This window comes from Oncorhynchus masou, chromosome 7 (genome assembly GCF_036934945.1).
Source record: "Oncorhynchus masou masou isolate Uvic2021 chromosome 7, UVic_Omas_1.1, whole genome shotgun sequence".
Taxonomy (NCBI): Eukaryota; Metazoa; Chordata; class Actinopteri; order Salmoniformes; family Salmonidae; genus Oncorhynchus; species Oncorhynchus masou.
The window spans coordinates 18,246,018-18,272,555 of record NC_088218.1 but is presented as its reverse complement, the minus strand read 5'-3'; the positions used below and the strand labels follow the sequence as shown (position 1 = coordinate 18,272,555).

The 26,538-nt window shown below is 42.0% G+C and overlaps 1 long non-coding RNA gene across 1 annotated transcript; it reads left to right on the top strand.

The window, feature by feature from the left end:
• Window positions 1-418: 418 nt before the first annotated feature.
• Window positions 419-25,526, top strand: LOC135543431 (uncharacterized). The gene is made up of 2 exons (XR_010456216.1): window positions 419-1,233; window positions 20,079-25,526. It is a non-coding gene; the product is annotated as an uncharacterized LOC135543431 (long non-coding RNA).
• The last annotated feature ends 1,012 nt before the right edge of the window (window positions 25,527-26,538 follow it).

Sequence of the window (26,538 nt, the reverse complement as noted above, 5' to 3'; positions counted from 1 at the left end):
GAAACGTCAGAGTGTTTTCTATCCAAAGCTGTCAATTATATGCATAGTCGAGCATCTTTTCGTGACAAAATATCTTGCTTATCCAAAAATTAAAATATCGCCCCCTAGTCGTAAAAGGTTTTAACCAGTTTTTACCCACTGGGGTCGTTCTCCCCTGTTTCCTCTTCTGCACACTTTTTAGGTTACCACTCGTTACCACAGCCACAAAGTCAAAATTGTCGGGTTAAAATTCATAAAACACAACTGTAGGTTTAAGCAAAATGTTATAAGTGTGGTTAAGTTTAGGTGTAAAATCAGATTTTAAACATATAAATGTTTTAAATAGGCGGGGTTTAGATGACACACTTATAGGCCCCTTAGACTTTCCATACTCGGCATTGAGACGTAAAGTGAAACGTCTGCATGCATTTTACGACATTTCACCGTGCATGTGATTTGCATATCGGATCATGTAAAATGCCAACTCTCAAGTGCCAATGATTGCAGAAAATAGTTAGCGAGAGTCGTTATCAATCGTTGTTTTTTTAGGTGCTTGTGTTTGTCTTGTTCCTTTCTAAACCTGATCACACTGCGTCTGGTGTGGAGAGAGGAAGAGCCGACCGTAGACAGTGGGATAGGTGTGCAGTTGCAACAACAAGCTTTGAGTCGTGTGAGATGTTTTTTTTTTCTTTGTATCAAATCAAACCAACAGCTTCAATTTCTACCTGCAGAAGCAAACAGAACTGTTGTTCATAGAATAACATAACAGACTTCGTTGGTTTGCATCCTCTGGTTTTACCCGCACCCTTTCTGTTCACATACAGTTCAGAGAAAATGGCGGAACTTGAGAAGGAAGGACTGAACCAAACAATGCATGAGAACCGAGATGAAGATGAGCCCCATTATACTGATGACTCTAAAACAAGCAAGATTCAGGACGACGCAAGTTTCGAGAAAAAGCTAATTGAAGAGGTCAGAAGGTACAACAATTTGTACAACACCTCATTGAAAGACTATAAAGACTTCACAATAACCAGCAACAGCTGGAAGGAGATTGCCCAAACTCTGAGAGTAGAAGAACAGGTTTGCAGGACGAAATGGAAGAAATTGAGAGACAGATATGTCAGACTGAGGAGGAAAATTAAGGGGAAGAGTGGGGGTGCAGCATCAGGAATACAAACACAAATACTCACCACACTGTCCTGGCTGTCTGGCTTCATAAAACACAAGGAGACGAAGTCGGACTATCCACAGGTAAAAATACTGCTTCTATTGTCAATTAACCTTTTCTAGCCTAGATCACTATCCAGTGGGCCAAACCTGGATGAAAAAACTGACGTCTTATTCTGGTCGCAAACTGAATGTTTTTTTGTTACGTCTTTTTGCTGATCATAGTGTGACGTATTTTACTGACCACCATAGGACCAGTCGGTCATAAATCTGACCACTATATTATGTGCTATGTTATGTACTGGTCATAGTTAAAACCATCAACCTGGTAATGACCACTTGACTACAGTTTATTACCTACTGTAAAAAGTATTTCTGAGGATGAAGTTGGATTATTATTATTTTTGTTCATTACATTTCTATTTGTTTCCATAGGCACCAATTAAAGTTAAATTCTGCAACATATTCTTGCATTTTAAAATAGATCAACAAATCCATTTTTTTGCAAATCTGCATACAGTAGTTGTATCATAATTCACCCACAGACATGAGTAGAACGATTGGGACACAGTATATAAAGGCCCATTGTTTTACCTTCCTAATGATTAATAAGAGCTGTGTGATGGGGTAGATCCTCATCAAGGACCTCTGAGCACAGAAAGCGATCTGGAGCGCAGTGGTCCTCTTGAAGTGTCGTGTGATGGGTCAGATCTGCAGTGAAGAGAATCAGCGCATTACAACTTTATCCATTTGGGATTTAAAAATAACTAGAAAAGGACCTTTCTGAATAAACTTTGTAAACTCAGCTGGCTAAAATTATTTCCATGGTACTCCATGGATGTTTGTGGCTGTTATAGCTTCGTGAGAGAGAAAATAGCAACTTTGCGTCCTACTCCACCATGGAGGTCAGGGGCACATTTTAGAACTTTCCAGAGGGCCGGCAACACATCAACCTTGTGAGTTTTCTGGCTTTTATCACACTTACTGTAAGCATTAAACAAGATGAAAATAAATTAACGATTGGCATAATGTGGGCATGCAGGACAGAACAGTAACACACAGTAAAATATATTTAACAGGCAGAATCTGCTGAACCTGCCTTGTTGTCTATGTCAATGTCTCAACTGCTCACATTTTCTTACCAACTACAATGGAACACACACAAGTGGTAGCAAAAGCTTGTTTTCTCCTCTGTCCATTCATATTGAAGTGGGACGTTCATACATTGGTCATCGGTCTGAAACATTTTAGAAGAGGATATCAAAATTAGACAGTAGTTTGATAAATGTTTACCTCATCTCTAAAGGATGAAATTGTGCTTAATCCTCCTTATACATGTTGTAAAATTCAAACAACTTTTTATAAACACAGCGCTCCATAATCCTGAGGACATTGTTCCGGACGGAGGTTCTCCCCAATTGTGGACAGCTTGGCAGTCTTTAAAAAAAGTAGGGTAAATGCAAAACTTTAAGTATGTGTAAAGAGACAATAAAATGTATTTCTTTATATTTATAAAAAAAAAACTTTTAGTGAAGTTTATTCTCACAGTATTAATACACACACACACACACACACACACACACACACACAAATCCGCATACATTAATTCTCACTGAGGGATCCACAAACAAAACACTACTGAAAAAATTTAATCCCAAAACAAACTGATATTCAGAAACAACAACACAGAAACATAACACCCGCTATGCAGCACATTTTCTAAGATGGTCAACATACGCTTTCCAAATTCTGTCATATGTCTGGTTTATGTTTTGATTTTATAATATATAGCCTAGTCTAATGGGATGTAGCTAAATAGTTCAGTCCTCCAGTTTGTTACTGAGGGTGGATATGAGGTTTTCCAATTGATGCCTCTAAATTTTCAGACCTAGATTACAAAACTTTCTGATATTGATCACCAATGTTAAAATTTACCAACAGACTTAATGGAGATGTGAGACCTGATGCAGAGAAAAAACATTAATGATCATCAGCATAGCTAGTACAAGAGGTGGGACCAAGTCACTATTATTCAAGTCACAAGCAAGTGACAAGGTCCGAGTCCCAACTTGAACAGGTTTTTTCAAGTCAAGTAAAAAAGTCGGAAGTTTACATACACCTTAGCCAAATACTAAAGTTTTTCAAAATTCCTGACATTTAATCGTCAAAAAATTCATTGTCTTAGGTCAGTTAGGATCACCACTTTAAGAATGTGAAATGTCAGAGTAATAGTAGTGATTTATTTCAGCTTTTATTTCTTTCATCACATTCCCAGTGGGTCAGAAGTTTATATACACTTAATTAGTATTTGAGATTCCGAAAGATTGGAAAGCTGCCGCAGTCATCCCCCTCTTCAAAGGGGGTGACACTCTAGACCCAAACTGCTACAGACCTATATCTATCCTACCCTGTCTTTCTGAGGTATTCAAAAGCTCAATTAACAAACAGATTACCGACCATTTTTAATCCCACCGTACCTTCTCCGCTATGCAATCTGGTTTCCGAGCTGGTCATGGGTGCACCTCAGCCACGCTCAAGGTCCTAAATGACATCATAACCGCCATTGATAAGAGACATTACTGTGCAGCCGTATTCATCGACCTGGCCAAGGCTTTCGACTCTGTCAATCACCACATCCTCATCGGCAGACTCGATAGCCTTGGTTTCTCAAATGATTGCCTCGTCTGGTTCACCAACTACTTCTCAGAGAGTTCAGTGTGTCAAATCGGAGGGCCTGTTGTCCGGGCATCTGGCAGTCTCTATGGGGGTGCCACAGTGTTAAATTCTTGGGCCGACTCTCTTCTCTGTATACATCAATGATGTCGCTCTTGCTGCTAGTGAGTCTCTGATCCACCTCTACGCAGACGACACCATTCTGTATACTTCTGGCCCTTCTTTGGACACTGTGTTAACAACCCTCCAGATTAGCTTCAATGCCATACAGCTCTCCTTCCGTGGGCTCCAACTGCTCTTAAATACAAGTAAAACTAAATGCATGCTTTTCAACTGATCACTGCCTGCACCTGTCCGCCCGTCCAGCATCACTACTCTGGACGGTTCTGACCTAGAATATGTGGACAACTACAAATACCTAGGTGTCTGGTTAGACTGTAAACTCTCCTTCCACACTCACATCAAACATCTCCAGTCCAAAGTTAAATCTAGAATTGTCTTCCTATTTCGCAACAATGCATCCTTCACTCATGCAGCCAAACATACCCTCGTAAAACTGACCATCCTACCGATCCTCGACTTCGGCAATGTCATCTACAAAATAGCCAATACCCTACTCAATAAATTGGATGCAGTTTCACAGTGCCATCTGTTTTGTCACCAAAGCCCCATATACTACCCACCACTGCGACCTGTACGCTCTCGTTGGCTGGCCCTCGCTTCATACTCGTCGCCAAACCCATTGGCTCCAGGTCATCTACAAGACCCTGCTAGGTAAAGTCCCCCCTTATCTCAGCTCGCTGGTCACCATAGCAGCACCCACCTGTAGCACGTTTATCTCTCTGGTCACCCCCAAAACCAATTCCTCCTTTGGCCGCCTCTCCTCCCAGTTCTCTGCTGCCAATGACTGGAACGAACTACAAAAATCTCAAACTGGAAACACTCATCCCCCTCACTAGCTTTAAACACCAGCTGTCAGAGCAGCTCACAGATGACTGCACCTGTACATAGCCCATCTATAATTTAGCCCAAACAACTACCTCTTCCCCTACTGTATTTATTTATTTTGCTCCTTTTCAACCCATTATTTCTATTTCTATTTTGCACATTCTTCCACTGCAAATTACCATTCCAGTGATTTACATGCTATATTGTATTTACTTTGCCACCATGGCCTTTTTTGCCTTTACCTCCCTTATCTCACCTCATTTGCTCACATTGTATATAGACTTATTTTTCTATTGTATTATTGACTGTATGTTTGTTTTACTCCATGTGCAACTCTGTGTTGTTGTGTGTGTCGAACTGCTTTGCTTTCTTGGCCAGGTCGCAATTGTAAATGAGAACTTGTTCTCAACTTGCCTACCTCTTTAAATAAAGGTGAAATAAAATAAATAAATACATACATTTGGTAGCATTGCCTTACAATTGTTTAACTTGGGTCAAATGTTTCGGGTAGCCTTCCACAAGCTTCCCACAGTAAGTTGGGTGAATTTTGTCCCATTCCTCCTGACAGAGCTGGTGTAACTGAGTCAGGCTTGTAGGCCTCCTTGCTCGCACATGCTTTTTCAGTTGTGCCCACAAATATTCTATAGGATTGAGGTCAGAGCTTTGTGATGGCCACTCCAATACCTTGACTTTGTTGTCCTTAAGCCATTTTGCCACAACTCTGGAAGTATGCATGGAGTCATTGTCCATTTGGAAGACCCATTTGCGACCAAGCTTTAACTTCCTGACTGATGTCTTGAGATGTTGCTTCAATATATCCACATAATTTTCCTGCTTCATGATGCCATCTATTTTGTGAAGTGCACCAGTCCCTCCTGCATTAATGCACCTCAACAACTTGATGCTGCCACCCCCGTGCTTCACAGTTGGGATGGTGTTCTTCGGGCTTGCAAGCCTCCCCTTTCTCCTCCAAACATAACAATGGTCATTATGGCCAAACAGTTCTATTTTTGTTTCATCAGACCAGAGGACATTTCTCCAAAAAGTATGATATTTGTCCCCATGTGCAGTTGCAACCATAGTCTGGCTTTTTTTATGGCGGTTTTGGAGCAGTGGCTTCTTCCTTGCTGAGCAGCCTTTGAGGTTATGTTGATATAGGACTCGTTTTTACTGTGGAAATAGATACTTTTGTACCCGTTTCCTCCAGTATCTTCACACGGTCCTTTGCTGCTGTTCTGGGATTGATTTGCATATTTCGCACCAAAGTCTGTTCATCTCTAGGAGACAGAACGCGTCTCCTTCCTGAGCGGTATGACGGCTGCGTGGTCACATGGTGTTTATACTTGTGTGCTATTGTTTGTACAGATGAACGAGGTACCTTCAGGCGTTTGGAAATGGCTCCCAAGGATGGACCAGACTTGTGGAGGTCTACAATTTTTTTTCTGAGGTCTTGGTTGATTTCTTTAGATTTTCCCATGATGTCAAGCAAAGAGGCACTGAGTTTGAAGGTAGGCCTTGAAATACATCCACAGGTACACCTCCAATTGACTCAAATAGCCCATCAGAAGCTTCTAAAGCCATGACATTATTTTCTGGAATTGTCCATGCTGTTTAAAGGCACAGTTAACTTAGTGTATGTAAACTTCTGATCCACTGGAATTGTGATGCAGTGAAATAATCTGTCTGTAAAAAATTGTTGGAAAAATTTGTGTCATGCACAAAGTAGATGTCCTAACCCACTTGCCAAAACTATGGTTTGTTAACAAGAAATTTGTCGTGGTTGAAAAATGAAATTTAATGCCTCCAACCTAAGTGTAAACTTCTGACTTCAACTGTATACAATGACTTCAACGACAAATCTTTGTCTATTTATTGAGGCTACCTGACAGCCCTTTTCATTATTTTGTCTACAACACATTTTGATTATGTAATTGTCAAAAATAAATAATATGGACCATGTACCAGTCTTAAGGGGCATGAAATCAGCATGGCAGGTTGATGGGCTCAGTGTACATTTTATTTACAGGTTAAAGCACCATATTATATCAAATTTACAAGTAGATTTATCAAATGTACACAGGCAATAGCCCAAAATAAATAGCCTCTGTATCAAGCTTAACCTTTCCTATCTGAACAGATACTGGTAGAGGGCAAGACTGCACAGCCTCCCATTGAGAAACCAAATAGAAAGATTCTAACAGCAGCTCAGAGGTACATACATTCATGCATTCGGAAAGTATTCAGACCGCATGTCTTTTTCCAAATTTTCTTACGTTACAGCCTTATTCTAAAATGGATTAAATAGTTTTCCCCCTCAATCTACACACTACCCCATAATGATAAAGCAAAAACAGGTTTTTAATTGGCATTTTTTTAATGAACTGCTATCACATTTACGTACGCATTCAGACCCTTTACTCAGTACTTTGTTGTAGCTCCTTTGGGAGCGATTACAGCCTTGAGTCTTCTTGGGTATGACTCTACAAGCTTGGCACACTTGAAATTGGGGAGTTTCTCCCATTTCTTCTTTGCAGATCTTCTCAAGCTCTGTCCGGTTGGATGGGGAGCATTGCTGCACAACTATTTTCAGGTCTTTCCAGAGATGTTCGATCGGGCTGGGCCATTCAAGGACATTCAGAGACTTGTTCCCGAAACCACCCCTGTGTTGTCTTGGCTGTGTGCTTGGGGATGTTAGACTGGGGCGAAGGTTCACCTTCCAACAGGACATCATCAAGGATCTCTCTGTACTTTGCTCCGTTCATCTTTCCCTCGATCCTGACCAGTCTCCCAGTCCCTGCCGCTGAAAAACATCCCCACAGCATGCTGCCACCACCATGCTTCACCGTAGGAATGGTGCCAGGTTTCCTCCAGATGTGACGCTTGTCATTCAGGTCAAAGAGTTAAATCTTGGTTTCATCAGACCAGAATCTTGTTTTTCATGGTCTGAGAGTCCTTTAGAGTCCATGTGCTTTTACCTAGGAGTGGCTTCTGTCTGGCCACTCTACCATAAAGGTCTGATTTGGTGGAGTGCTGCAGAGTTGGTTGTCCTTCTGGGAGGTTCTCTCATCTCCACAGAGGAATTCTGGAGCTCTGTCAGGGTGACCATTGGGTTCTTGGTCACCTCCCTGACAAAGGCCCTTCTCCCCCACGATTGCCCAGCCAGCTCTTGGAAGACTCTTCGTGATTCCAAACTTCTTCCATTTAAGAATGATGGAGGCCACTGTGTTCTTTGGGACCTTCAATCCTGCATATTTTTTTTTGGTACCCTTCTCCAGATCTGTGCCTCAACAAAATCCTGTCTCGGAGCTCAACGTACAATTCCTTCGACCTCATGGCTTGGTTTTTGTTCTGACATGCACTGTCAACTGTGGGACCTTATATAGACCGGTGTGTGCCTTTCCAAATCATGTCCAATCAGTTGAAATTAACACAGGGGACTCCAATCAAGTTGTAGAAAAATCTCAAGGATGATCAATGGAACAGGATGCACCGGAGCTCAATTTCGAGTCTCATAGCAAAGCGTCTGAATACTGTTTTTTATACATTTGCAAACATTTCTAAATATCTGTTTTTCGCTTTGTCATTTTGGGCTATTGTGTATAGATTGAATAAGGCTGTGATGTAACAGAATGTGGAAAAGGTCAAGGGGTCTGAATACTTTCTGAATGCACTGTATATGCACTTCCCAGCAAACATGACCCCATTCGGTGGGCAAGGTGGCCAACGGCTAGCCACACCAAGCCCACCCGACACAGGCTAGCTCACAACAAGCCCAACTCCGGTTATCCCGCACCAAGCAGAACGTGTGCCGGCCCGCACCAAGTCCAGCATGGGCTAAAGGCATCCGCATGCTTCCCAGGCGATACAGTTCGGTAGAGTTTGTGCATATATTATTTTGTGACGTTTTGGACTTCGGTGAGGTTTCATTCGGCTGTTTGGGCACACAATTTTTTGTCTAGAGGCAAGCTGAGGCTCTGAGCCGACGTCTACGCCCTTTCCTCTGCGATTGGTCAACAGTGGGAATTCTTCAATAAAGTCTTTGTTGTCATTCAATGAGAGACTACTCGTTTTCATGCTAATTTTTTAATTGAAAAATACTGCACCAAACATCTTAGATGTCAAATTGCATGACTAAGATCTCTGACTATTTTTGCGTGTCTGAAAATGGACAAACAGTACTATTGTCACTTTTTTTCTTGTTTTTCAATCGAATGTCTTTTTAAGGGAGTATGCAAGCACACTGGAGCATGCTGACGTCTTAGCCCACACCAAGCCCAGCTAGAGGCGGGGGCTTGTTATAATATTTGGGGATAGGGTTTGCGCACAGTTATTTTTGGGCAACTGTTACTGAGGGTTGTTCCAGTTTAAGTATTATGTTGTGTGATAGCTTAAAATTTGGTATCTTGTACACTGCAAGTTATCGTGTTTAAAAATACTTAAATAAGTGCATGTGACACACTTTCTTACATATATTTTTAAGTGAGAAACTAACAACTTGGTTGTCTTTCAAGTGCAATGTATCATGTTCCCTAAATACCTATAAGGCTTTATGCATTTAATTAAATTGTAATAAATACATTCTAATTAAAGAGCAAGGTGCACCTCCCGATTGGTGCAGCGTTCTAAGGCACTGCATCAGAGTTGTGGTGTCACTACAGCCTGGGGTTAGATCCCAGGCGGTGTCACAACCGGCCGTGACCGAGAGTCCCATAGGGTGGCGCACAATGTAGAAAATAGTTTTAAAAAATTAAAAAACTTGAATGAGTAGGTGTGTCCAAACTTTGTGTGTGTGGGGCTCTGCCAAAACAGGTGGGTCTCTGACAAAACTTAATGGGAAGCATGGAAATGGTGCACATAGAACATATCTACTTCTTTTTTTTAGACTTGCTTTGAATGAGAATTACAGATCTATAACTCACATTTCTATGTGAATTTGGTTGGGTTGACCAAAAAGTGACACACAGCAGCTTTAACAGAAAATACAAAGCAAGCTTCATAAGTAAATAATCAATTTCAAGCAATTTTCACCTACCATGCTCGTAGGCCTGACTGTTACTTGATGCCACATTGCTGGTGAGCTTGCAAAGTAAACAGTTAATATTCTTGATCACCAAACTATTTTTGGAGCTGCATATTTATTTATGGCATTCCTCTCTCCCTACAAATTGACGTTTGACTTCCCCCGATCCAATAGCTGTACAGCAAATCAGCAATCTGTTCACTAGCTCACCGGACCTGTGCTGACCTGTGCTTGCTAAGTTTGCGGGTCCAATCAGAGGACCAAGTGTGCTTTTCAATAGCCAATCTGTTGCACATTTTGTTGCTAGAGGAATCGATGGAGACTCTGCCACAAAATTAGTGACAAAATGTTACAAAACCTGGCCAGATAAGTTCAAGTCATCAGTCTCAAGCCAAGGTCCCAGGTCTTGAGCCTCCAAGTCAAGTCTACTTATTTTATATCAAGTTGAGTCTCAAGTCATCAAATTTGTGACTCAAGTCCAACTCGAGTCCAAGTCATGTCACTAGAGTCCACAACTCTGACTAGGTACAAACCCAGCTCTTACCAAGCTGGTTAGTAGGAATCATTACACATTGAAGATCAGAGTATCAAAGAGAAAAAAACATTTGAAACTTACTGTCAATGACTGGATTTAAGGAGTGGTGGTTCTGTTCTCTCCTTTCGCTGGGATGTGGCTGAAAAGGTCACCGGTAACTGAGTGGGTGGCCAAGCACTGGAAAATATCTCCACTTCGCTGACCCTCAACACTGGGGCCCCACAAGGGTGCGTGCTCAGCCCCCTCCTATACTCCTTGTTCACCCATGACTGCGTGGCCATCCAACTCAATCGTCAAGTTTACAGATGACACAACAGTAGTGGGCTTGATTACCAACAATGACGAGACAGCCTACAGGGAGGAGGTGAGAGCACTTGGAGCGTGGTGTCAGGGAAAACAACCTCTCACTCAACGTTAACAAAACAAGATGATCGTGGGCTTCAGGAAACCGCAGAGGGAGCACCCCCCTATCCACATCGAAGGGACAGAAATGGAGAAGGTGGGACGTAAAAATAAAATAAAAATGTTTTAAGTTCCTCGGCATACACACATCACAAACAAACTGAAATGGCCCACTCACACAGACAGTGTGGTGAAAAAGGCGCAACAGCGCCACTTCAACCTCAGGAGCTTGAATACATTTGGCTTGTCACCTAAAACCCTGACAAACTTTTACAGATGACACAATCGAGAGCATCTTGTCGGGCTGTATCACAGCCTGGTATGGCAACTGCACTGCCTTCAACCGCAAAGCTCTCCAGAGGGTGGTGTGGTCTGCACAACGCATCACCGGGGGCAAACTACCTGCCCCCCCCAGGACACCTACAGCACCCGATGTCACAGGAAGGCGAAAAAGATCAACAACATCAACCATCCGAGTTGCTGTCTGTTCACACCACTACCATCCAGAAGGCTAGGTCAGTATAGGTGTATCAAAGCTAGGACCGAAGAAGCTGTTTTTCAGTCCCATCTCAAGGCCATCAGACTGCTCAACAGCAATCTCTAACTCAGAGAAGCTGCTGCCTACATTGAGACCCAATCACTGGCAACTTTAGTAAATGGATCATTAGTCACTTTATACAATGCACTCTAAATAATGCCACTTTAATAATGTTTACATATCTTACATTACTCATATCACGTGTGTGTATATACACAGCTCAAAAAATAAAGGGAACACACACTACACAACACAATGTAACTCCATGTCAATCACACTTCTGTGAAATCAAACTGTCCACTTAGGAAGCAACACTGATTGACAAATGTCACATGCTGTTGTGCAAATGGAATAGACAACAGGTGGAAATTATAAGCAATTAGCAAGTCACCCCCAATAAAGGAGTGGTTCTGCAGGTGATAACCACAGACCACTTCTCAGTTCCTATGCTTCCTGGCTGATGTTTTGGTCACTTGAATGCTGGTGGTGCTTTCACTCGTGGTAGCATGACAGAGTCTACAACCCACACAAGTGGCTCAGGTAGTGCAGCTCATCCAGGATGGCACATCAATGCGAGCTGTGGCAAGAAGGTTTGCTGTGTCTGTCAGCATAGTGTCCAGAGCATGGAGGCGCTACCAGGAGACAGGCCAGTACATCAGGAGATGTGGAGGAGGCCGTAGGAGGGCAACAACCCAGCAGCAGGACTGCTACCTCCACCTTTGTGCAAGGAGGAGCAGGAGGAGCACTGCCAGAGCCCTGCAAAATTACCTCCAGCAGGCCACAAATGTGCATGTGTCTGCTCAAACGGTCAGAAACAGACTCCATGAGGGTGGTAGGAGGGCCCGACGTCCACAGGTGGGGGTTGTGCTTACAGACCAACACTGTGCAGAACGTTTGGCATTTCCCAGAGAACATCAAGATTGGCAAATTCGCCACTGGCACCCTGTGCTCTTCACTGATGAAAGCAGGTTCACACTGAACACGTGACAGACGTGACAGTCTGGAGACGCCGTGGAGAACGTTCTGCTGCCTGCAACATCCTCCAGCATGACCGGTTTGGCGGTGGGTCAGTCATGGTGTGGGGTGGCATTTCTTTGGGGGGCCGCACAGCCCTCCATGTGCTCGCCAGAGGTAGCCTGACTGCCATTAGGTACCGAGATGAGATCCTCAGACCCCTTGTGAGACCATATGCTGGTGCGGTTGGCCCTGGGTTCCTCCTAATGCAAGACAATGCTAGACCTCATGTGGCTGGAGTGTGTTAGCAGTTCCTGCAAGAGGAAGGCATTGATGCTATGGACTGGCCCGCCCGTTCCCCAGTCCTGAATCCAATTGAGCACATCTGGGACATCATGTCTCGCTTCATCCACCAACGCCACGTTGCACCACAGCCTGTCCAGGTCTGGGAGGAGATCCCTCAGGAGACCATCTGCCACCTCATCAGGAGCATGCCTAGGCATTGTAGGGAGGTCATACAGGCACGTGGAGGACACACACACTACTGAGCCTCATTTTGACTTGTTTTAAGGACATTACATCAAAGTTGGATCAGCCTGTAGTGTGGTTTTCCACTTTAATTTTGAGTGTGACTCCAAATCCAGACCTCCATGGGTTGATAAATTTGATTTCCATTGATAATTTTTGTGTGATTTTGTTGTCAGCACATTCAGCTATGTAAAGAAAAAAGTATTTAATAAGAATATTTCATTCATTCAGATCTAGGATGTGTTATTTTAGTCTTTCCTTTATTATTTTGAGCAGTGTACAATGTGAGCAAATTAGGTGAGATAAGGGAGGTAAAGGCAAAAAAAGGCCATGGTGGCGAGGTAAATACAATATAGCAAGTAAAATATTGGAATGGTAGATTTGCAGTGGAAGAATGTGCAAAGTAGAAATAGAAAAAATGGGGTGCAAAGGAGCAAAATAAATAAATACAGTAGGGAAAGAGGTAGTTGTTTGGGCTAAATTATAGATGGGCTATGTACAGGTGCAGTCATCTGTGCGCTGCTCTGACAGCTGATGCTTAAAGCTAGTGAGGGTTTCCAGTTTCAGAGATTTTTGCAGTTCGTTCCAGTCATTGGCAGCAGAGAACTGGGAGGAGAGGCGGCCAAAGGAGGAATTGGCTTTTGGGGTGACCAGAGAGCTATACCTGCTGGAGCGCGTGCTACTATGGTGACCAGCGAGCTGAGATAAGGGGGGACTTTACCTAGCAGGGTCTTGTAGATGACCTGGAGCCAGTGTGTTTGGCGACAAGTATGAAGCGAGGGCCAGCCAACGAGAGCGTACAGGTCGCAGTGGTGGGTAGTATATGGGGCTTTGGTGACAACGTGGATGGCACTGTGACAGACTGCATCCAGTTTATTGAGTAAGGTTTGGAGGTTATTTTGTAAATGACATCGCCGAGGATCAGTAGGATGGTCAGTTTTACAAGGGTATGTTTGGCAGCATGAGTGAAGGATGCTTGTTGCGAAATAGGAAGACAATTCTAGATTTAACTTTGAATTGGAAATGTTTGATGTGAGTGTGGAAGGAGAGTTTACAGTCTAAGCAGACACCTAGGTATTTGTAGTTGTCTACATGATCTAAGTCAGAACCGTCCAGAGTAGTGATGCTGACGGGTGGGCAGGTGCAGGCAGAAGATCGGTTGAAAAGCATGCATTTAGTTTTACTTGTATTTAAGAGCAGTTGGAGGCCACGGAAGGAGAGTTGTATGTCATTGAAGCTCGTCTGGAGGGTTAACACAGTGTCCAAAGAAGGGTCAGAAATATACAGAATGGTGTCGTCTGCGTAGAGGTGGATCAGAGACTCCCCAGCAGCAAGGGCGACATCATTGATGTATACAGAGAAAGAGTCGGCCCAAGAATTGAACCCTGTGGCACCCCCATAGACTGCCAGAGGCCCGGACAACAGGCCCTCCGATTTGACACACTGAAATCTCTGAGAAGTAGTTAGTGAACAAGGCGAGGCAATCATTTAAGAAACCAAGGTTATTGAGTCTGCCGATGAGAATGTGGTGATTGACAGTGTTGAAAGCCTTGGCCAGGTCAATGAATACGGCTGCACAGTATTGTTTCTTATCGATGGCGGTTAAGATATGGCTGAGGTGCACCCATAACCAGCTCTGAAACCAGATTGCATAGCGGTGGGTTTCGAAATGGTCGATAATCTGTTTGTTGACTTGGCTTTCGAAGACCTTAGAAAGGCAGGCTAGGATAGATATAGGTCTGTAGCAGTTTGGGTCAAGAGTGTCCCCCCCTTTGAAGAGGGATGACCGCAGCTGCTTTCCAATCTTTGGGAATCTCAGACGACATGAAATAGGTTGAACAGGCTAGTAATAGGGGTTGCAACAATTTCGGCAGATCATTTTAGAAAGAAAGGGTCCAGATTGTCTAGCCCGGCTGATTTGTAGGGGTCCAGATTTTGCAGCTCTTTCAGAACATCAGCTGACTGGATTTGGGAGGAGAGAAATGGGGAAGGCTTGGGCGAGTTGCTGTGGGGGGTGCAGTGCTGTTGACCGGGGTAGGGGTAGCCAGGTGGAAAACACGGCCAGCTGTAGAAAAATGCTAATTGAAATTCTCAATTATAGTGGACTTATTGGTGGTGACAGAGTTTCCTATCCTCAGTGCAGTGGGCAGCTGGGAGGAGGTGATCTTATTCTCCATGGACTTTACAGTGTCCCGGAACCTTTTTGAGTTTGTGTTGCAGGAAGCAAATTTCTGCTTGAAAAGCTAGCCTTGGCTTTTTTAACTGCCTGTGTATATTGGTTTCTAACTTCCCTGAAAAGTTGCATATCATGGGGGCTGTTCGATGCTAATGCAGAACGCCACAGGATTGTTTTGTGTTTTGCTTAAGAGCAGTCAGGTCTGGAGAGAACCAAGGGCTATATCTGTTCCTGGTTCTAAATTTCTTGAATGGGGCATGCTTATTTAAGATGGTGAGGAAGGCATTTTTTTTAAATAACCAGGCATCCTCTACTGATGGGCAATGAGGCAGTGATCGCTGAGGTCTTTGGTTGAAAACAGCAGAGATGTATTTAGAGGGCAAGTTGGTTAGGCAGATAACGTCGGCAGTCCAGTTGTGATGGCCAGGTGTGGCTCTGCATCGACAGTAAAACGGGTCCGGATAGGTGATTGTAGCCCAGGAGTGGCTGATGGAACTATTCAGCTGGCTTGCTACGGAATAGTTGATGTTTGCTCCGGGACCGACGTTAGCCAATAGTCACTCGGATAGCAGCTAGCTAGCTGCAAGATCCAGGTGTAAATGTCCAGAGCTTGCGGTAGAGATCAGGGGATATGGAGAGAAAATAGGTCCTGTATGCTCTAGTCTGAGTCGCGTTATACCATCTACCTGCCTATGCCGCTTGGCCATCGCTCATCCATATACTTACATGTACAAATTCTCATTCACCCCTTTAGATTTGTGTATTAGGTAGTTGTTGGGGAATTATTAGATTACTTGTTAGATATTACTGCACTGTCGGAACTAGAAGCACAAGCATTTCGCTACACTCGCATTAACATCTGCTAACCATGTGTATATGGCAAATAAAATTTGATTTGATGTTTAACCTACACTTTCTATCTAATCGAATCCACAGATTGCGAGTTGAAGATAAATACATTTACTAAGAGTATTAGTAATTGACTTACCCGGTCTCTCCAGATCTCCCAACAGTATTATTTCTATGGTCAATTTTAGAACAATGTTATTAATTTTAGCCATTCCTGAGACAAGAATCAGGCTACCAGAGGGCAGAGCTTCAATGATTGTATGCCCAAAATATTCAACATTTTGTTGGTGGCAAGAATACTATATAATAATTTTAGCTGGAAAGCACGAAGTCTTGAATCTTGCGTGGTTTTGTATATCAATTCATACACCCTATACCATGGACTCGGTACCTCAAACTATTTTGTAATCTGTATGGCACAGCCGTCAACATCCTGGTCCTCAAATGAAACAGGTATACTTTCCTATTTATGCTATTTTTATTCCTCCCCCAGATTTGATCATTTTATATTGGGCAGACAAACCAGTTCCCTACCTCTTACCTCAGCCATCTGGCTCCTCCATTTTTGGGGTAGTGCTGTAATCAATTGAGCAGACGTTCCCGTAGAATTCTGATAACTCCATGAAAGACACAATTCTACCATTCCAATGTACAATATAATTTAAGAACAAAATACCCCTTTCAAACATCTTTCCCATAAATACAGGTATTTTATCAACCAGCACATTTGAGTTCAGCTATAATATTTGTTCTATCTTTTCAGGCCATTTCTAAACAATGGATGAGCTTTTCTTAGTAATCTACTTGAGAACCATAGGGTTCAGGTAAAACTTTATAATAAGTGAAGCTTTTAGAGATGTTTAGTGCTTTTATATTTAATCATCTCAATCCACCCAATTCATATTCATTATATAGATAGGCACACTTTATTTAGGCTGGCTTAGCATCCCAGATAATGCGAAATATTTTTTGCTCATTTGTTTGAAAAACAAATCATCATAATTAGGTTTTAGTTCAGAGAGTCCAGAGAGGTTATCTACATCTTCAATTAGTCATTGCAAGGATCTAGCTTGCAGACTTAATCTAAAACTTGAGTCGTTGGCATACGTGGATACCTTTTTGTTTTTAAGCCTTGGATTTCTAATCCTCTGCTGTTATTGGATCTGATTTTAATAGCTAGCATTTCGATGACCATAATGAATAGATATGGTGACAGCGGACACCCTTGTTTAACTCCTCTTGACAATTCAAAACTCTGAGAAGTAGCCGCAATTTACTGTTTTACACCTAGGGTTGCAATGCATTACTTTCATCCATTTTTATAAGAGAATAATCGGAAATTGAAAAAACGTATACATAGACTGGATTTTTATCTTTTATTTATTTTTTGCGTCACAACATTGAAGTGTAAAAGGCCTCCAGTTTTTTTAGATAGACTGGATCTTTTATATTTGCCATAATTATTTTAGTAATAGTGAAATCAGACCTTCCTGCTGAGTACCTGACAGTTTATAATTTCTATAGGAGTAGTTAAAACAAGCTGACAATGGAGTTATCAAAAATGGCTTGATCTACCTCTACCGGTATGCCATCAAGCCCTGGGGTTTTTCCAGACTGAAAGGATTTAAAAGCCTCAGTTCTTCCTCTGCAATTTGGCCTTCGCACTGATCTGTCTGTACATTTTGTAAAGAAAAAAAAATATTATTTGGAAAGTATTCCTTACTGTAATCGTCATTAAGTAGATGAGGAGGAGATGGAAAAGAGACCATCTGCTTAAAATATTTAGCTTGTAAGTGAGTTTCCTGTAAACAATATGTAGGTTATTATTTATTTGGACATCACACATTAGTCTTATTCAGACATCATGCACTCGCACTAAATCACATCCAATATCATACACATCAACCTATTCTGATTGGCTATACACAATATCTTGACTCAATTTTCTAACATCTGTGGCATCAGCTCACAGGCAAGGGAATAAAACAAATATTACTAGAACCTGTTTCTTGAATTCTAAATATCAGACATTTGAAATCTCTGTCATAATACCTCTTATGGCAGTAACTTTACAAGCACTAATTATGGTCAATTTAGACTGAGAATAGTATCTAGTTATGGTAAAGGGTGAAATAAGTATAGCCAGTTATAACTAACAGTTTAGCAGTTTATTAAAAAAGACGATCAGTCTACGTGGTTAAAAGAAAAGGAATATAACATATTGGGTAAGCGTGCCTTTCTCATTGTGGACAAACTCTTTATAGATGGACGGCTCTTCCGAGACAGCTCCATAACACCATGGGTGTACTAAATTCTACGGGGACATCAGGTTAAGGAAAAAAAAGTATGGGAACTGTAAAAAACTATGAAGTTGATATGAACACACACGCACTCAATTACACATACGGACTTATACACACACACACACTTGATCTCTCTCTCTCTCATCAATAACTTTTCTATAATTTAATGTTTGTCTATATTTGTATCTATGTTTACAACAGAGCAAGGGGAAGCATGGTTGAGTATGTGTGTAACATGCAGTGGTGGGAAAAGTACTCAATTGTCATACTTTACCCCTCTCCCTATGTTGCCTCTGTACAGGATACAGCCTCTTGCGACGTTCATTTATCTTCCGTGGAAATAGTTAATTGAGACTGAATTTGGTCTGAGACCCATGGTCTTGACACTCTGAGCTCCAACTCGGTGGAAAGCCACCTTGTTTAGTCTCCAGAGGAAGCTTCAAGGCAGATTGCATGAATTCCCTTACTGCACCCGCTGGATTATTGGATACGTCATCAGGAATCCCAGAAAGTATTAGATTTTCACACATGCTACGGCTTTATGTCTAGTAGCGACTCCATCCTCACCCTGTTTTCCCTGAGTAGACAATCCATGTTGGAATCAAGGGTTTTTACCTTGGCTGTGAGTGCCTTGTTCACTCCTTAATATCACTCTGGCTAAACTCCAAACTCCCCCTCAGCCCTGCTACCTCCTCACACAACTTTTAAAGTGCATGCATTCCAGCAAGAGCACTAGCATCTACTTCAACGCTAAGTAAATCGTCCGTGTCTGTAGATGAAAATGCCTTTTTTTTCAGGTTAGACTTCTTTTGTGAGGTAGCTGGCTCTTTCTACGATGGAGCATGTTGTTCCTCCATAGCATAAAGCTGTTGATACTCGTCGATTTCCTTCAGGATCTCCTTGGTATCCAGGTTGGCTCTGAACTGCAACCAGTTGTTTACAAATGTTTTTAACGATGCATCTTTCCCACGATGACCGTGCTTTCACTGTTTGTAATTAACAGGCTGCTCCGTGAACTCTCGCGTCAACAAAGCTTTGGTTTTCTACAGTATGTAAAGTTGGCTAGTTCGCTGATAAGCAGCTCATTTTACTCAGCACCTACTGGACGGCTGTATCAGAGAGTCAGACGATGACAACTATATTCTTTAAAACACGCTTCTTTCTAAACTAGTCTGCTCTGGGTTTGATATTGACCTCGAATAGGAGATTTAATGTGTAATGTAATAAGCAGTAAATATTCAATGTCTGTGCACTTAGCTAGCTACCATCCCATAGCATACATTGCATTTGAAGCGTGACTGACTCATCTGTGGATGTACGGAGACAATTTCCTATTTTTCTTCCCTTTTTGTTGTCAGTCCTGTTGGTCCCCCAAGTGGGGATTCATGCTCTCCGATTGGGTTAAAGTCATGTTGTTGGCCACTGACAAGTATTGCGATTCTACAAGTAGAAACGATAGGTTTGTCGCTACCGGGATGGCACGCAGCAGGTGCCGCTTTTGTTCTTGCAAGAGAAGGACTCCTTCAGTGATAAATATCTATCGGCAGTGAGATTCTCAGTTTGTTTCATGCTTTAGATAACTGGTCAGTAGATCAGTCAGATTTCAACCCAAAGCCAGATATCAACCCAAATAAGAATCATTTTTCATGACATCAAAAAAGATGCCATGAAAAATACGTCCTGACCAAATTTCAACCAGGAAAACGTCTTTATCATGTCATATGCCCACTGGGTAGCCTATGCTATGGTGAGCTCTAGACCTAATGAAAAACAATACATTAATGTTGATACTGCTAGGTATTACAAATGATTAGAACTAGCTACTACTGTAAAAAATGTATAGACCTAAGTTATTTGTTTAGGAATTTTTGAATGCTATCTATTCTAATTTGGACTTTAACCGTATTGAAAAGTAGACTATATCTATTACAAAATTATGTTTTAGAGAACACAGATGATACTAAGCCTACTGGTAATTATGCCATTTTAAAATGTTTTTCCAGGAAGAGGAGATGGACACTTCAGAAGACCTGCAAGATGACAACCTGATCGAGCGGGAACCATTCCACTATTCTAATAATGAGCTGCAAGATGGACATTTGGCAATTAGGAGGAATGTAATATTAGAACGAACAAAATTCAACCAAAGACAACAAGAAGCAGGAGAGACAGCTGATGATTTTATCTCTGCACTTCATTGTTTGTCAGAACATTGTGGTTATGGAGCTCTGCTCAGTGAGATGATAAGAGACAGACTAGTCGCAGGCTTACTTGACAGGAGACTGTCCAAGCAATTACAAATGGACCCAGAACTCACACTGGATAAAGCTGTCACACGCATTCGTCAAACTGAAATTGTGGAAAAGCAACAGGACCTGCAGGAGAATATCTTCAAAGCTGCCAGCAGCTTGGAAAATGAAGACTGTGTGCTTTCATGTAGAAAACATCAATGCCCAGCCAATGTCCAGTGCCAATCAGAGAAGAATCAAAACTCAGAAAGACCAGAACAACACCAAACAATCCAGAAGAATGCAGAAGATCCCCTAGATACTGATGACACTGATGGCTTCATTACTGGAGGAGAAAAGCCTCACTACTGCGCCTACTGCGGTAGGAGCTTTCAAAAAGTGAGGGATCTTATAAGACACCAGCGAACGCATACCGGAGAGAAGCCTCACCACTGCCCTGATTGCGACAGAAGTTTTGCTCGATTAGATAAGCTTAAATTACATCAGCGAACACATACTGGAGAGAAGCCTCACCACTGCCCTGATTGCGACAGAAGTTTTGCTCGATTAGATAAGCTAAAGATCCACCAAGAAATACATATAGGAGTGAAGCCTCACAACTGCCCTGATTGCAACAGAAGATTTACTCGATTAGATAAGCTTAAGTCACACCAAAAAATACATGCAAAAGACAAACACACATTTCATTCCTCTGACTGTGCGAAAAGCTTTGTTTTATTGGAGAAGCTTGAAAAACACCAGCTGGACAATACCTTCAAAGCTACCAGCAGTGCATCCAATGTAGATCGTGTGCTCACACAGGAGAGAACATTCAGCAAAGTCAGAGAGAGTAAAAGGCAGCAGAGTAAAATAGGAGCTAGAGCTCCAGGAAAGAGAACACCAACACATAGTAAAAAAATGCAGGAGAAGGAAGAGGAGCCCCTAGATACTGATGACTCTGATGAGTGGATCGAAGGTTTCAGTCCTGGAGGAGAGAAGCCTCACTACTGCTTTGACTGCGGTAAGAGCTTTAGAAAAGTGAGGGATCTTATAAGACACCAGCGAACACATACAGGAGAGAAGCCTCACCACTGCCCTGTTTGTGACAGAACTTTCGCTAGATTAGACAAACTTAAATTACACCAAGAAATACATACAGGAGTGAAGCCTCACCACTGCCCTGATTGTGAGAGAAGTTTTGCTCGATTAGATAATCTTAAATTACACAAGAAAATACATATAAAAGAGGAACATAATGTTACACTGAACCATCAAACTGAAATGAATGTAGACTGTGTGCACACACAGCAGGGAACAGCCAGCAGAGGCAGGCAGAAGAGTAAAATGCGAGCTAGTGCACCAGGGGGAAAAATGGGCCAGTCACATCCAGGCAAAGACTCCCCTTACGAAAGTTCAGTTCGAAAGAATCGACACTCAGAAAAACTGCGACTACCCCAAACAACGCAGGAGAATGACAAGGATCCTGAAGATACTTCTGATAACTGGACAGAGAGTTTCAGTACTGTAGAGAAGCCATACATCTGCTCTGACTGCGGTAAGAGCTTCAGACTAGAGAATCGTCTTATAAGACATCAGCGAACACATACAGGAGAGAAGCCTTACGACTGCCCTGACTGTGACAAAAGTTTTGCGCGATTAGATCATGTTAAGTCACACCAAAAAACACACATGAAGGAGGAACGTAATTTCCGCTGCTCTGACTGTGTGAAAAGCTTTGTCCGATTGGAACAGCTTGAAAAACATCAGTTAACACACAAGAAAAGTTACCGCTGTTCAAAGTGTGATGAAAAGTTTTCAGACCTGGTTGACTGGAAAGCACACTTTTTAGTACACCGAGAGATCCTCCACTGTCCTGACTGTAACAAGCAGTTCTTGTACAAGGGACTTTTTGAAAGACACAGGAGAACACATTTGAGAAAAAGAGAGAAATTTCTCTGCACAATATGTGGAAAGGAGATTCACAACTTTAAAATACACATGCGAGTACACACGGGAGAGAAACCATATCACTGCACCGAGTGTGGGAAGAGTTTTGCATATACAAAATCGTACAAATCACATATACTAACACATACCTCTGGTGAAAGAGCAACCTATCCTTGTTTGGAATGTGGAAAGACTTTTACCCGCATAGATGGCATGGTGAGACACGTGAGGAGGGTTCATACTGGAGAGAGAAATCATCAGTGCGGAGACTGTGGAAAACGATTCTTTCGAAAAGAGTCACTGAAGAGACACAGTCTTGTTCACACTGGAGAGAAACCATACCAATGCTCTATCTGTGGGCAACGCTTCTCCCAAGATGGCGACAGAAAACGCCACGAGAAGAGGCACTACTCTGGTGTCTCAGAGTTCCTCGATCTATAAGGCAGAAGTAGTGTTGGGTATTGCAGGAACCTACCCAATCAATGTGATTTCTAACCAGGTGGCCTGCAATTGCCACCACAGACTAGAAAATACACATAGACAGACTTTTGCTGATACACAAGTCTGAGTATTGCTGTTTTCATTGAAGTATTTCTTTTTTTCAAAAGTCTTATTTTAAATGTGTTTTAATATTTTGTTTCAACAAGTATACTATCAATAGCGGTCATTGTTAAATTATGGGCTTTCCCCATTGGAGATTTTTAGTCAGCTATATTGTATTAAAGATGCACAATGCAGAAATCTCTCCACCATTTTCCTGGTTGCTGAAATTTGAATAGTTTGCCTAATTTCAATTTATGTGACAAAACAAGCAAGTATAGTGTACAATGGTTCCATCTATACCGTTGTGAAATATATTTTCCAGAACAAAAAATATTGTACTTTCATCCGGTGCACAAAAGTGAAAGACAGAACAGGAAGCATAGAAATGGCGCACATAGAACATATCTACCGCTTCTTAGACTTGCTTTTGATGAGTGACAGATCTATAACACACATTTATGTGAATTTGCTCAGGTCGCTCAAAAAGTTATATATTGCAGCTTTAATGTTGATATTTTGTTTATCAGGCCACAAGCTACTTTGAAAAGATGCCAATGAAAGGTTCCCAACTACAACCTTCGGGTGAATACATTTGTCTGAAATTTGCTCTTAAGCTGCAGAGGTCAAACAAATTCTCCAGCTGGCTGCCACCTATGAGAGATCAGCGACCCGGAGTTAGGACAAGGCAGGGTGGGCATCTACAGGTTAGATCCACCATTGAACTCTACAGACAAAGCCCAATACCTTGACTGGCTAACCATTGACATCGATCGAGCCAACTGACGTTTCTTCTCCACGATGAGTCTGGATTTGCCTTCGAATGTGAACACATTCTGACCTTTCTGATTGGTCCCAGAAATTGATAGGTTGGGCCAGCGTCGGCCTGCATGATGACGTTATCAACTTTTATACTTTGCGTGGTTAAGATTTGTTAGACTATCCAATCACTGATGAATTAGTTTGTACAATGCTTCTCATTTTGAAGTCACACAAATAACTTCTAGGATGGCAACGCCTTCAGAAAGTTCATACCCCTTGACTTATTCCACAATCTGTTGTTACAACCTGAATTCTAAATGGATTTTTTTCTCACCCATCTTCACACATTACCCCATAATGACAATGTGAAAACATGTTTTTTGAAATGTTATCAAATTTATTGAAAATTAAATATAAAATCTACTTAAGTATTCACACTCCGTTGCGATGACACTCCAAATTGAGTTCACGTGCATCCGATTTCCTTCGATCATCCTTGAGGTGTCGCTGCAACTTAATTGGAATCCACCTGTGGTCAATTAAATAGTTTGGACATGATTTAGAAAGAAACACACCTGTCTATATAAGGTCCCACAGTTGACTGTGCTTGTCAGAGCAGAAACTATCCAATAAAGTCCAAGGAACTGTCTGTAGATCTCCGAGAGAGAATTGTGATCAGGCCTATATCTGGAAAAGGGTATAAAACTATTTCTAGTGTTGAAAGTTTAAGAGCACAGTGGTCTCCCTCATTGGGAAATTTAAAACATGTGGAACTACCCAGACTGCCGAGAGCTGGCCATCCAACCAAACTGAGCAACCGGGCAAAAAAGGACCTTGGTCAGGGAGGTGACCCAATGACCACTCTGACAGAACTACACAGTTCCTTGACTGAGATGGAAAAACCTGTCCAGAAAGACAACGGTCTCTTACAGATTTACGGGAGTGGCCAGACAGAAGCCACTCCTGAGATAAAGGCACATAACAGCACCCCTGGAGTTTGCAAAAAAGCACGTGATCGACTGAGAGAATAAGTCAAAAGAGGCTCTGGTCTGATGAGACAATTTTTACTCTTTGACCTCAAATGCAAAGCGCTATGTCTGGAGAAAACCAGGCCCACTCATCACCCATCTCTACCGTGAAGCATGAATGGCAGCATCATGCTGTGGGGATGCTATTCAGCGGCAGGGATTGGGTGTCTTGAAAGGATGGGGGAGCAATGAATGGAGCCAAATACAGGCAAATCCTTGATGAGAAGCTGGGCAAATAACCTTAGACTGGGGGCGAAGATTTATGTTCCAACAGGACAATGACCCCAAGCATACAGCCAAAGCAACGCTGGAATGGCTTCAGAACAAGACTGAAAGTCCTTGAGTGGCCCAGACTTGAATTCCATTGAAAATCTGTGGAAAGACTAAGTTAGATGGGGAACGGCATTGAACAGCAATCTTGAGGTTGAGAAAATCTGCAAGGAAGAATGGGAGAAAATCACCAAATCCAGATGTGCCATGCTAATACATACATACCCAACACGACGCAAAGATGTAATCGCCGCCGAAGGTGCTTCTACAAAGTATTAACTCGGGGGGGTGAATTATGTAAATGTGATATTTAATTTACATTTTCTAAAAACATGTTCTCACTTGTCATTATGGTGTATTTTGTGTAGATGGGTGTGAAAATGAAATAAATTTGAATTCAGGCTGAAACACTGTGGTCAAGTGGTATCAATACTTTCTGAAGCCAATGTATGTAGCGATGAATAGAGCAGCGGAATAAGGTTCAGGGTGTCGTCAGGCAACCCAATATCTTCATTAGTTAGGCTTTTAAACGTCACTCGATGGGGGACATGTTCACATTAAAAAATGTTTTGTGTTTCTGCTTTTAATCATGTTCTTACTTGTATATTGTTGTTCCCCCTGTGTTATACAATCTGCCTTGCAAACTATAATTTTTAATAAAAGATAAGTGGGCATAGTTCAAATGTTGGGGAGACTCTCTTTGGCTGTGTTTACACAGGCAGCCCATTTCTGGGGGCATTCAGTTATTTCAACGGTTTGTGCTGAATGACATGTTTTCCCAAAACGGTGCACACCGTTCAACAGCAATTCAGTACAGTACTGTTGGAGTTTAACCTCTGGGATCGGTCCCCCCCAGTGGGACGGTTAAGCTAACGTAGGCTAATGTGATTAGCATTAGGTTGTAAGTAACAAAAAAAATCCCAGGACATATCTGATATGGGCAGAAAGCTTAAATTATTGTTAATCTAACTGCACTGTCCAATTTACAGTAGCTATTTCAGTAGAGGAATATCATGCTATTGTTTGATGAGAGTGCACAATTATGAACTTGAAAATGTATTAATAAACCAATTAGGCACATTTGGGAGGTCTTGATACAACATTTTGAACAGTAATGCATTGGATCAGTCTAAAACTTTGCACATACTCTACTGCCATTTAGTGTCCAAAATCTAAAATGCGCCTGGGCTGGAATAGTACATAATGGCCTTTCTCTTGCATTTCAAATATGATGGTACAAAACCTTTTCCTTTCAAATGGTATCAAGAAAATGTATATATCTCGCTTCAGGTCCCGAGCTACAGGCAGTTAGATTTGGGTATGTCATTTTAGACAAATTGAAAAAAATGGTCAGATCCTTAAGAGGTTTTAATTAAACCACAGATTATCAGTTATATTGACAAGATACTCAAGTGACCGCTCCAACAATGAAAATAAATGTCTTCAAAACTAGAAGGCTCCTGAGTCGCACAGCAGTCTAAGGCATAGCATCTCAGTGCCAGAGGCATCACTACAGACACCCTGGTTCGAATCCAGGCTGTATCACAACTGGCTGTGATTGGGAGTCCCATAGGGCGGCGCACAATAGGCCCAGCGTCATCTGGGTTTAGCCTTTGTAGGCCGTCATTGTAAATAAGAATTTGTTCTTAACTGACTTGCCTAGTTATATAAAATAGAAGGCATTCGGG